The 8455-nt window shown below is 49.3% G+C and overlaps 1 non-coding gene across 1 annotated transcript; it reads right to left on the bottom strand.

The window, feature by feature from the left end:
* Positions 1-1892: 1892 nt before the first annotated feature.
* Positions 1893-1999, bottom strand: LOC128590974 (U6 spliceosomal RNA). The gene has a single exon (XR_008381432.1). It is a non-coding gene; the product is annotated as a U6 spliceosomal RNA (small nuclear RNA).
* Between the last annotated feature and the right edge of the window lie 6456 nt (positions 2000-8455).

The raw sequence follows: 8455 nt of genomic DNA, 5'->3' as shown, positions 1-8455 counted from the left end.
ACAGCCTGTAAGCCTTTCTTGAGGCCCTTTACGGCTGCAAGGGGACCAGACAAATGTAGACCCTCTGAGGCTGGCTCAGAGGTGGGAGAGGGCTGCCCACCCCCAGGCCTTAGGTGATACTTCTTTCCTACATTCACCGGGATATCACCCCCACCACCATGAGGCCTTAGGTGATACTTCCCCCAGGGAAACTGGTGGAAGAGGACACTCAGGACACTTTCCCAAATCCTCACCCCTACGACACGGGAACGTGACACTAGAAGCTACAGGTGAAACCTTATAAAGAATTTAAGGAATTAAGGAGCCCAATACCACAGACCATCCTCCCACCAACCTTTAAGTCTTTGCAGGCCCAGCCCAGCCTCCTGGGCACTGGCCAAGTCCCAGACAAGACTACCAGACTCCACCAAGTCCAGACTTAAGAGAGAAAGCCAGGGCCGCAGGGCTGGGCACAGTGGCTCACGCCTGTAATCCTAACACTTGGGAGACTGATGCAGGTGGATTGCCAGAGCTCATGTTCGAGACCAGCCTGAGCCAGAGCAAAGCCTCTTCTCTAAAAATAGCCAGGTGTTGAAGCGGGCACCTGTAGTCCCAGCTACTTGGGAGGCTGAGACAAGAGAATCGCTTGAGCCCAAGAGTTTGAGGTTTCTGTGAGCTGTGACGCCATGGCATTCTACCAGGGGCAACAAAGTGAGAATCTCTCAACAAAAAAAAAAAAAGAGAGAGAGAGAGAGAAAGCCAGACCTCCTTCCACCTACCTGAGGCCTGTCCTCATGTTTTTGGCTAATTGATGGTGGGCCCAGGTGGAGATGACTCCCTCTGGAAGCCCCAGGCCCCATAAACAGGTCCATAGCCTCCTGGCTGGGCTCTAGTGGGGAGGCAGTGGCTCAGAGCAGGCAACCCACTCACCCCACTGCCAATCAGGAGGAACCCACATAGCCACAGAGGGGACCATTTCCCTTCGGTGGAGATGGTATGGAGGGAGCCGAGCAAGATGAATCTAGGGTTCTACAGTCTGCCCACAGGCTGAGTTGAAGCCTGGCGTAAATTGCTCCACCAGGGCCACCCACCTGCACGTCTAAAGAGCTCTGTTTCCTCAAGGCCCACCAAGCTCCCCAGAAGGAAGCTTTAGCAGCTATTTCCTTATGAAGCTGAATATGTGTGCAGTGTTTCCTAATAACACGCAAAGGCTGTCAAAGGCGCTCCAGCCCCCTCATTTAGCTCTGAGGTGTAATTAATACATAAATTAAGCTCCTGCAGACTCACAAATGTCCAGGAGGAAAAAAAAATGAGAAATATAATTAGTTTGCCCATCTGACTCCATCTGTCGGCTCTGAGCTCAACACCATGTAGCAGATCCCGAGGGCTTTGGCCACACTGGTCCAGCTGGGCTCTGCTCCTGCTCTGCCCCAGGAAAGCAGACCTCCTGGGGAGCAGGACAAGCAGCAGAGCAGCCAGGGACCTCCACGGTGGCCCCTGGAGATGGGGGGGAGAGCAGCCACAGGGAAGGGCGCATGCATACCCAGCCACGTCTCTATCTGGGCAGACCTTGAAGTGGGGGGCAGTGGGCAGCAGAGCACTGGAAAGGGTCTATGACTCACCCTCCTCCAACCTGTCATCTCTGTCACTTATTATCTACAGGAAAAGAAAGGCTGGAAAGAGGAAAGGGAGCTGGAGGGGAAGGTGCCAGGGAGAAGGAAGGAGACAAGCAGGCCTGTGGGGAGCGGAGGGGCCCAGAGCAGGATTAATGGGCACACATGCTTGCGTGACGCTCGCAGGCTTGCATACAGTGGGTCACTTGAGAGTCAGCACTCTGGGAAAAAGACAAACAAATGGTCTGTCTTCCCTTGCAAAAAAGTATTTATATTACAAAATTAATACAGGGGTTTTTTTTTAATATGGAACACTTCACTAATTTGCATGTCATCCTTGCGCAGGGGCCGTGCTAGTCTTCTCTGTATTGCTCCAATTTTAGTATATGTGCTGCCAAAGCGAGCATGGTAGAGGTTTGTTTTTAAAACATAAGTCCAAAAATATAAGGTTAAAACAGCACCCCCAAATTCTTCTGCCCCTTGCTCACAATTCTCGGGGGGACATCATTAATAGTTTTGTGCATATCTTTTATTAAATGGTTCAATAATTGTCCAAAGAGGATTGTACTGTACGTGCAGTGTGGCCACTAACGGGCTCATGCACAGATCCCAGGCGCCACGTGGGGCACCTCTTTCTGTGTTTGTGCCCGCAGTTCAATCTTACTCTTCATCATAAATGCACACTACTCTGGCATATGACAAGGATTGTATGTGCTTTACTTATATTTACTACTTAATTCATGCACTCCTTTATTGGCAGATGTTTGGCTTATTTCTAAAATTTTACTCCTTTAAATAATGGTGGGGAGATATTTAGGGCTGGTAGTCTGTTTCTCATTTTTATTTTTATTTATTTTTTTTATTTTTTTTTTGGAGACAGAGCCTCAAGCTGTCACCCTGGGTAGAGTGCTGTGGCATCACAGCTCACAGCAACCTCCAGCTCCTGGGCTTAAGTGATTCTCTTGCCTCAGCCTCCCAAGTAGCTGGGACTACAGGTGCCTGCCACAATGCCCAGCAATTTTTTGGTTCTAGTTGTCGTTGTTGCTTGGAGGGCCCTGGCTGGATTCGAACCCACCGGCTCTGGTGTATGTGGCTGGCACCTTAGCCACTTGAGCCACAGGTGCCAAGCCATGTTTCTCATTTTTATTTTTTTTTTATTAAATCATAGCTGTGTACATTGATATGATCGTGGGGCATCATTCACTAGCTTCACAGACCATTGATGTTTCTCATTTTTAAAGACGGAAATAAAACAAGATCCAGGAAGATCAAGTGACTTGTCTGGGGGTTACATAACTGGAAAATGGGAAAACCTACCTTGGATTCACCTTTTCTGACTCCACCTCCAGCACTCTGTTCATTTCATTCAGCCACTGATGGGAGGTGAAGCAGGAGATGGGACAGGTAGGAGGAGAGAGGGGAAAGGGGCAGGCAGGGAGCGGGGAGAGGACAGGTGAGCTGAGGGGAGAGGGAGGGGACAGGTGAGCTGAGGGGAGAGGGAGGGGACAGGTGAGCTGAGGGGAGGAGAAGGGGACAGGTGAGCTGAGGGGAGGAGGAGGGGACAAGTGAGCTGAGGGGAGAGGGAGGGGACAGGTGAGCTGAGGGGAGAGGGAGGGGACAGGTGAGCTGAGGGGAGGAGAAGGGGACAGGTGAGCTGAGGGGAGAGGGAGGGGACAGGTGAACTGAGGGGAGGGGGAGGGGACAGGTAAGCTGAGGGGAGAGGGAGGGGACAGGTGAGCTGAGGGCAGGAGAAGGGGATAGGTGAGCTGAGGGGAGGGGGAGGGGACAGGTGAGCTGAGGGGAGAGGGAGGGGACAGGTGAGCTGAGGGGAGAGGGAGGGGACAGGTGAGCTGAGGGGAGAGGGAGGGGACAGGTGAGCTGAGGGGAGAGGGAGGGGACAGGTGAGCTGTGGGGAGGAGGAGGGGACAGGTGAGTTGAGGGGAGAGGGAGGGGACAGGTGAGCTGCGGGGAGGGGGAGGGGACAGGTGAGCTGAGGGGAGAGGGAGGGGACAGGTGAGCTGAGGGGAGAGGGAGGGGACAGGTGAGCTGAGGGGAGAGGGAGGGGACAGGTGAGCTGCGGGGAGGGGGAGGGGACAGGTGAGCTGAGGGGAGAGGGAGGGGACAGGTGAGCAGAGGGGAGATGGAGGGGACAGGTGAGCTGAGGGGAGAGGGAGGGGACAGGTGAGCTGTGGGGAGGAGAAGGGGACAGGTGAGTTGAGGGGAGAGGGAGGGGACAGGTGAGCGGAGGGGAGGGGGAGGCGACAGGTGAGCTGAGGGGAGAGGGAGGGGACAGGTGAGCTGAGGGGAGAGGGAGGGGACAGGTGAGCTGAGGGGAGAGGGAGGGGACAGGTGAGCTGCGGGGAGAGGGAGGGGACAGGTGAGCTGAGGGGAGAGGGAGGGGACAGGTGAGCTGAGGGGAGAGGGAGGGGACAGGTGAGCTGAGGGGAGAGGGAGGCGATAGGTTGGGGAGAGTAGGGGCTACAGGAGAGGAGAAAAGAAAGAAAGAAAGGCAAAGAAAGGCTTGGCGCCTGTGGCTCAAGCGGCTAAGGTGCCAGCCACATACATCTGAGCTGGTGGGTTCAAATCCAGCCTGGGCCCACCAAACAACAATGATGGCTGGAACAAAAAATAGCTGGGTGTTGTGGCAGGCACCTATAGTCCAAGTTACTTGGGAGACTGAAGCAGGAGAATTGCTTGAGCCCAGGAGTTGGAGGTTGCTGTGAGCTATGATGCTACAGCACTCTACCCAGGGCGACAGCTTGAGGCTCTATCTCAAAAAGAAAAAATGGCAAGGAAAATCAAAGAGGCTCAGGATGGTGTAATAAGAGGAGCAGCAAATAATTATCCAAATAAAGGTTAAAAAATTCTTACAAGCTTGCTTGGTGCCTGTGGCTCCAGCAGCTAAGGCACCAGCTACATACACCTGAGCTGGCAGGTTCGAGTCCAGCCCGGGCCTGCCAAACAACAATGATGGCTGCAAAAAGTTGGGCAAACAACAATGACGGCTGCAAATAGCCGGGCATTTTTTGTTTTATGGAAAGAGGTTTGCTCGATTCTAGAATAAGAGCAAATAAAGCCAATTAAAATTGTCAAAAGTGGCTCAGTGCCCCCCAGTGGTTATGGCACCAGCCACATACACCAAGGCTGGTGGGTTTGAACCTAGCCCGGGCCAGCTAAACAACAATGACAACTGCAACAAAAAATAGTGGGGCATTGTGTTGGGCACCTGTAGTCCCAGCTACGTGGAAGGCTGAGGCAAGAGAATTGCTTAAGCCCAAGAGTTGAAAGTTGCTGTGAGCTGTGCCACCATAGCACTTTACTGAGGGCAACAGAGTGAGACTCTGCCTCAATAAATAAATAAATAAATAAATAAAATAAAATTGTCAAACAAAATTTGTTGTGATTTTGTTTTTTGACATAACATTGTTTAACAGTTTACCTCAAGACCTGATATCTTAGAACAACCGTAATCATATATTACCACCTGCAATTTCTGCAGGTCAGGAGTCTAGGAGTGGTTGGCCAGGCATCCCTGACTTGGGGTTTGTCATGGGTATGCAGTCGGATGTTAGCTGGGGCTGCAGTCATCTGAAGGCTTGACTGGGGTTCTGTAGTGGCTGTGATACTGAGAACCAAATATATATATATATAAACAAATACATATGTACATACATATATGGGGGGGGGTGGAGAGCTTTTACTTCTATATCCTGACACATAGCTCCTAAAACCTTTGGAATCTCCAGTTGTGAGTGTCTTTTTGTATGCTAATGAGATGACTGATAGCTGGGAGCTCCTAGATAACCATGGCATGGGGGCTGGTTACCAGGGCAACCAACCACAGTAATTAGAGCAGGGGTATCCAACTTGCAACCTGCAGGCCACATACGGATTTTTTTAGCACATTTTTTGCTTATCTGTGTTGTCAGATATCACAAAGGGTATTCACACTTTTTTTTCTTTTTTTTTTTGCTAATCAGCTTACATTAGTGTTTGAGTATTTAATGTGTGGCCCAATGGAAAAAAGAGGGGGACAGAATGTGTGGACACTCCTGGATTAGAGAGTTGGAACTTTCAGCCCCCCCCTTTCCACCCATTCCCCAACCCCCAAACTCTAGGAAAGGGAGAGTGGCTGAAGATTCAGTTGATCATGAATGTCCAGTAATTTTGAGAGAGGATACCCGAGAAGGGTGAGGTCTAGGAGAACAGGTCTTCTCAAGGAGACCACAAGGATGCATCTGCAGGGTCCTCTCCATGGTGACTCAGCTCTTGGGAATTTGTAAACTTAACTTCCTGGAAATTTCCAAGTTCTGTGAAATCCTGTAGTTCTGTAATAGCATCTCCCACTTGATTCAAACTGGCCAATGAGAAGGATACCTGTGGGGTGGACCTTTTTGACTATCAATAAAAAGGGAAAGACCAAGCCAATTGGGGAGCATTTGGAATTCTTCTATGCCATAAGCTCCCGGCTGGTGAACAAAGCCCTGTGGTGTTTGGGTGCTCTTTCTCTCTGCTGGGCCTCGTCTTCCTGCAACAATTTAACCAAGCATGCCTCTGTAATAAAGCCCCCATAAACACCCAAAAAGGGTTTGGAGAACTTCCAGGTTTGGTGAACAAGAACGCATCCACGTGCCAGAATGCTGGTGCACCCCAACTCCATTGCAGCGCCTGTACTCAGGACCCTTCCAAACCCTGCCTCGTGTATCTCATCATCTGGTGGTTCATCTATACTGTGATCTGAGAAACTCAAATAGACACAGTTAAGAAAACAAAAATTACCTGCAAGTCAAAAGCTTCGGGGACTGGCTGGCATGATAAATTTCCAAATTCCTACAACTATGAGAAAAATTACACTCTCGCTAAACTCTCAAACAATAGGAACTATTGATTTATAACCCAGACCACAACTCTAATTAGACAGAAGATGGGTCTTATAAACATTCTTTTCTGATAAACTATTACAGACCTTAAGCCAGTGCCTGCCTGTTTATGGCGACTGCACACAAACTGCGTATCTGACAGTTCACCTTTTGACTTCAAAAGCCAAACTCCACCTCCTTTTAATACTAAAATCCCACCCCAAAGGGAACATGAGATGTATGTTACCTATATAATTACCATTGCACATGCTCTCTGCTCCCCTCATAAATATGTATAGCTTTTCCCCAAAACTTGCTGAATATGTATGATCCTGGCCCCGAGGAGGCATAAAACCCAAACTGTCTTTCCCCTCTTCAAAGAGGGAACACCTTCCACCCAGGCCAGAGACTTTCTCTTCCCAGCTTACAACACTTATCTCAAGTAAAGCTCTCCTTTCTGCCATTTAACCAGCCAAGTGGTCTTTCAGATGATCTTATCATTTACAACAAAATTTAATTTGTATTAAATTAGCAATAGAAAGTAAAATTTTCCTGTGTTCTGTGAACCTTTCTAGCAAATTATAGAACCTCAGAAGATTGTCGTGGAAGCCCTCAGTCTATAGCCAAGTAAGACAAAAGTTGTGAGTGACCTGGGGATCTACTACTCTTGACTTGCATCGGAAGTGGGGCAGTCTTGTTAGACTGATCCCTGAACCTATGAGGTCTGTGCTGACTCCAGGTGGGTAGTGTCAGGCTGAGCTGATTTAAATGTTCAGGCAGTCAGCTGGCGTCAGAAAATTGTTCAGTGTGGGGAAAGACCCACACGACTGGCATCACAGTAAAATACTGTGAATGTAGAGGAAATACAACTGTTTTTTACCATCTCATGGCTCACTCATCCTCATGCTTGGCAAACGAGACTCTCAGCCCCACGGTGCTGGTCTCATTTCCTCACCAGGGACTGTTTGAGAGCTCTCTTGGTGTTATGGGAATTTCTTTCTTCAGTAGGTCCTTGGTCTCAGGGATTCAAAGAATGAACCCATGGACCACAGATCAGTGGTAAGACAGAATTTTATTAGACAGAAAGGAATGCAGAAGGAGTAAAAGAAGCACCAGAGCTTCTGGGAAAGGGAAAGTCCCAAGTCGGAAGTCTTCCACATGGGTCCTTTGTGGAGACTGATTGTGAATGTCCAGTGATTTAACCAAGTATGCTATATATAGACATCCCTATACATAGTGACACACACACACACACACACATATATAGTATTTTTGGCCAGGACTTAGTAAGTGGAAAAACATCTTTTCAAAGTTAATGAGTATATTAACAAATGAATGAATGCACTCCCTCTGCTTAAGGCAAGGTTATTAGATCTTTGCCATTTTTTGTCTCAGGAAAGTATTCGGGTGTGTGGTCTCTACTCAAGTTTTCTCTACTCTATGTTTCAGGCTGCTTTGTTCGTGACCTTGCTAGAGCCCAGAGAGTGTGACCTGGAAAGGACAGCCTGTTTGTGCCTAGAAATGAGGGTCTGATTTCTGAGCTCACCTGGGCCTAGAAAATGGGAGAGATCCCTGTCCAGCCCTGAATGGGGGAATCCCGCATCAGTGGCATGGTGGTGGCTTCCCCCAGAGATATGATGCATGAGGCCCAGGCAGAAGCTGCGAGGCCTCTCCTGTCTAGTCTGGGAAGTCACACACTATCACTCTGCCAAGGTCTCTGGTGGCCATGCAGACCAGCCTGACTTATTGTAGAAAGTTCTGGCGTTCCTGTTCATCGTGTTGGTGAGCACAGGAGACAAGGGGCACCATGGCCACCTCAGAGGCCACTGCCACAGACTTACAACTGTGTGAGCTCAGGAGATTCCTTGATGGCTCTGTGTCCCATTGTCCTGGTTTAAGCAAGGGAAAATATCACCTAAAACTGTGGTTGATACCTTTCCTCACCCATCATAAAGGTCAGAGCTGATACTTCTCTAACAAAAGACAGGTTAATAAGAGACAAGC

The sequence above is a fragment of the Nycticebus coucang genome, chromosome 7, assembly GCF_027406575.1.
Source record: "Nycticebus coucang isolate mNycCou1 chromosome 7, mNycCou1.pri, whole genome shotgun sequence".
In the NCBI taxonomy this organism is placed as follows: Eukaryota; Metazoa; Chordata; class Mammalia; order Primates; family Lorisidae; genus Nycticebus; species Nycticebus coucang.
This window is presented reverse-complemented; position numbering and strand designations above follow the sequence as displayed.